Source organism: Piliocolobus tephrosceles, chromosome 8 (genome assembly GCF_002776525.5).
Source record: "Piliocolobus tephrosceles isolate RC106 chromosome 8, ASM277652v3, whole genome shotgun sequence".
Lineage (NCBI taxonomy): Eukaryota > Metazoa > Chordata > Mammalia > Primates > Cercopithecidae > Piliocolobus > Piliocolobus tephrosceles.
In genome coordinates, this window is record NC_045441.1 from 126,325,501 (window position 1) to 126,330,288 (window position 4,788).

Sequence of the window (4,788 nt, forward strand, 5' to 3'; positions counted from 1 at the left end):
TTCCCTTCCCTTCCCTTCCCTTCCCTTCCCTTCCCTTCCCTTCCCTTCCCTTCCCTCCCCTCCCCTCCCCTCCCCTCCCCTCCCCTCCCCTCCCCTCCCCTTCCCTTCCTTTCCTTTCCTTTCCTTTCTTTTTCTTTGCCTTCCTTTCTTTTTTGTCGGTGCCCATTGGTGTTTCCTGGTTGTTGGCTTCTTCAGCTTCAAGTCTGGGATATATGAAAAAAAGAAAAATAGAAAACCCACAGAACTCACCACTGTGTTTTTCTTCAAGTCCTGAAATTTGGCTTTTCTCCAGTTTTCAGGGTATTTTTACATTCGTTCTGTGTATCATGTTCAGATTTGTTCAGTTTATTTAGCAGGAGGATTAGGGAAAAGTATATCTAATCCATATTCCCTGAATTGGCTGTAACATATAAGGCTTTTTTAGACTGCTCATATGTATCTCCTATGATTTTTCAGAGTTCACCAAGAGTGACAGAGACCATATGTTCTGAAATGCCAAAATGTTTACCATTTTTTCCTTTACAGAAAGCAAGTATCAATCCTACTTCATGCTATAATTTTCATATGCATTACATATACATATATTACAGGCTAAATAGGCAATGCTTTTGAATTGCCTTAAATAGGCAATGCTTTTATATTCCCTCCAATGTTTATCATTTCTAGTGCTTTTTATTTCTTCCTGAAGGTCCAGATTTTGATTTGGTATCATTCTACTTCATCCCGAAGTGTTTTCTTTAGCATATCTTATGATGAAATTCTGTGGGAGACAAATTCATTCTGTGTTTCTGTGTGTGTGTGTGTGTGTGTGTGTATGTGTGTGTGTGTGTGTTTCTCTGTTTCTTTCTCCCTACCTACCACTTGGAAATGTTTAATTTTAATTATTGAAGAATGTTTTTCTTCATTATAATATTCTGGGTCTTTTATTCTGTCAGCATGTTGAAAATGTTTTCCACTATCTTTTGGCCTCCATAAAGTCAGATGAGAAACCAGTGGCTATTTGAATAGTTATTCCCTGGATGTAACATGTTATTTTCCTTTGGCTGGTATCAGGGTGTTCTTTTTGTATTGGGTTTCATTAGTTTTACTGTCATGTACTTAGTGATTTCATTCATCTGTATCTTGTCTGGGTTTACTAACCTTCTAAAATTAGAACAATAAATCACACAAAAACTTATATTTTACGCTAAATAGCAAAATTTTACAGCAATTAAAACATTTTCCCTTCAGTCTTTTTTCTCTCTTCTCTTTCTAGAACTTCAATTACATATATGTTAGACTTTTGCTGTTATCATACAGGTTTTGAGGTTGTTTTCAACATTTTTTCTTAAAATTTTCAGCTTAGTTAATTGCTATTGATCTGATATACTCTTTGCTCTATCTTCACTTTTTTGTTAATCCCATAGAGCAAAATTTTTATTTTAATAATAGCATTTTAAAATTACATTTTCTAAAGTCTATTTCATTGTTAACCATGTTTTCCTTTATAACCACGAGTTTAGTTATAATTGCTTTCAAATCTTTGTAGTGCTAATTCCAATATTTGAATATACTTGTCTGTTGATGATCTTTTGTGAATGAGTAATTTTTTCCTTCTTTGAATATTAAATAATTTAAACAATCTTTTTATGGGCATTATAAGGGTTATGACTGTATTCTGTGATATTCTCCCAATGAGTAGTTTTTGTTCATAAACTTTAGAAGCCAATTATCTTGATCAGATCCAAACTGCCAAGTCTTGCGTGCCATTTGACATCTTAGTGCAGTTCTTTGACATTTTTGATGGGCTGTTTTGAGTCTACCCAATACATGTGAGAGGCAATTGTCAGTCAGATACCTGGGGAGAGATTTATACAAATCTTGGGAATCACTCTCTCCGGTTCTCTCCTTTCTAGCATTGTACCATCATTATCCATTGGCTGTGGTTTCCCTAAATTTCTTAGTTTTCAAAAACTGCAACTTTTCCAACAGAGATTATGTCCTTCTGCATGGTGAAGACTGATATACCATTAAAGCTGAAAAGCATAAGAAATGAAGAACTAGCCTGTGCCTTATTTTTCTTTCAAATATTGAAACATTGACTTTCCTCCTAAACCTCTGTGTTGACTCTCAAATGCCTTCAAATAATTCTATTTTGTGGTCTGTTCAGGGCTTGTAGTTGTAATCTCATGTAGGGTTAGTCCTGTACAGGCTTATTTAGCCATGACAGAAGTGGATTTCCTCCCCCATGCCATTTCTCATTTTGCAAATTTGTTTTCTTCTTTTTTTAAAGTTAGGTTGTTAGCTAGTGATTTGTCTATTTTGATTATTTTTAATAGAATATTAATTTGATTTAAAGTTTTTCTGTTCTCTACTCTTTTATTCTTTCATTTTTCTTCCTTGTGCTTTATTTTGATTTTATTTTCTTTATTAAATATTGATGCTTTAATAAAAAAATATTTATTTTTACTTTTATTGCTATAATTCTACAATGTTATGCATTTTCTTTTGGTTACTGCTTTACAAGTTTCCCATAGCTTCTGATATATAAGATTCTCATTATCATTATTTTTGTAAATACATTAAATTTATGACATCTGTATTCTTTCACTCAAAAGTTATTTAATAAAAAGTTGAATTTCTTACCTGGGGATACAACATACATTATTTGAGTGATGTTTACACTAAAAGCCCAGAATTCACCATTATGCAAATTATTCATGTAATAAAACTGCACTTGTATCCCCTAAGTCTATTAAAATACAATTTAAAAGGAATACTATAGCTACTTCTCACACTTATTGTTATAAGTGTGATTGTTACAAGTGTTATTGTTGTAACGTAAGTTATAAGTGTTAGTGTTATAACAATTATTCAGTTCCAAGTATTAAACGTTTCTATTAGGAAAAACAGTTGAATTTCCTAGAAGACAAATGTTTTTGATTACTGATTTTATATTTGACTTCTATTTTTATTGCATTGCAATCACACAAAATATTTCCACTTTATGAAAACGAATGATGATTCTTGATACACGGTTACTTTTCAGAAATGTTTCAGGTGTGTTCGAGAAGATATATTCTCTATAGTCTTAATATAATGTTTGTTAAAAGTCTGAAAAATTCTACTTTACTGACTGTTATTTAAATCACTTTTATATCCACATTAATTTTCAGTCTACTTGGCTTCTTTTATACTGACAGTGGTGTGTTAAATCCCATATTATTAATGTGTTTTTAGGAATCCTTTTATCTCATGTTGTGTCAGTTTGATATTGCGATTGTTCTATTATTTGGCACATAAGTATTCATAACCATTGTGTCTGTGCTGTTTTGAAAAGTGACTTTTAGCATTAAATATATGTTGTGGAGTGCAGTTTTTAGCATTAAAATGTGTCAGACTTGGTCTTTTTAATACTTTTTAATGTAAATTCTACTTTGTTATCAAGATTGAAAACATTATTTCTATCAAACCTTTGTTCACTCCTTTAGTACCAACATTTTGGAAATACTATAATTTAAGTATATCTCTTATATAGAACAGAGTTGAGTTTTGATTTGCATGCCAATTCTAGAATTGGCTTATAAAAGCCATTTATTTTTATTGAGATTTCTAGTAAATTTTATCTAAATTTTGTCATGTTATGATCAATGGGTACATTGTGTTATATTTACTGTGCTTCTTTCTGTATTTAATTTGTGCTGTTGGCAAAATAATTGCCCCCCAAAGATGTTCGCATCCTAATCCTCAGAAGCTGTATACCTGCTACCTTACATGGCAAAAGGGACTTTGCAAACTGCCAAGGATCTTGAGACAGTGAGGTTATTGTAGATTAATTGGGTGGATTCAGGTTAATGACAAAGGTTCTTATCAGTGAAAGAGGGAGGCAGCAGCATCAGAGTCAGGAGAGGAGATGTGACAATGAAAGCAGAAGCTGGTGATGCAATTGCAGGAAAGTGGCCATAAACCAAGAGCTGCAGGCATCACCTCAAAGCCAGAAAAGGCAAGGAACCGATAGTCCTATAGAGCCTCCCCTGTATGGTTGAATGCATGTGTCCCTTCAAAATTCATATGCTGGAACCTAACACCCAATGTCATAGTTTTAAGAGGTAGGTCCTTTAGGAGGTGATTAAGTCATGAGGGCTCCATGACTAGCTAGTTCCCTTGAGTCCTTTCTGCCCTTCTCCCTTCCACCACGAGCCATCATCGTGCAAGCAGAGAGCAGCCCTCGCCAGACACTGAATCTGCAGGCGCCTTGTTTTGGATGCCTCAGCCTCCAGAGTTGTGAAAAAATAAATTTCTATTTGTGTGTGTTTGTTTGTTTTGAAACAAGATCTCACTCTGTCACCCAGGCTGGAGTGCAATGCCATGATCTTGGCTCACTGCAACCTCCGTCTCCTGGGTTCAAGCGATTCTCCTGCCTCAGCCTCCCGAGTAGCTGGGATTACAGGCCCCCGCCACCATGCCCGGCTAATTTTTGTATTTTTAGTACTGATGGGGTTTCACCATGTGGGCCAGGCTGGTCTCAAACTCCTGACCTCAAGTGATCCCCCTGCATCGGCCTCCCAGAGTGCTGGGATTGCAGGCATGAGCCACAGTGCTCGGCCCAAATTTCTATTCTTTACAAGCCAACTAAGATACTCCAGAAGGGACACAACACTGATGACACTGTGATTTCAAACCAGTAAGACTGATTTGGGACTTGTGGATCTCCAAGTGAATAAATGTGTTGTTTTAAGCCACCAGTTTTGTGGGAATTTGCTGCAGCCATCATGGGAATCTAATACAAGCAAGAAAACCTTTATCAAG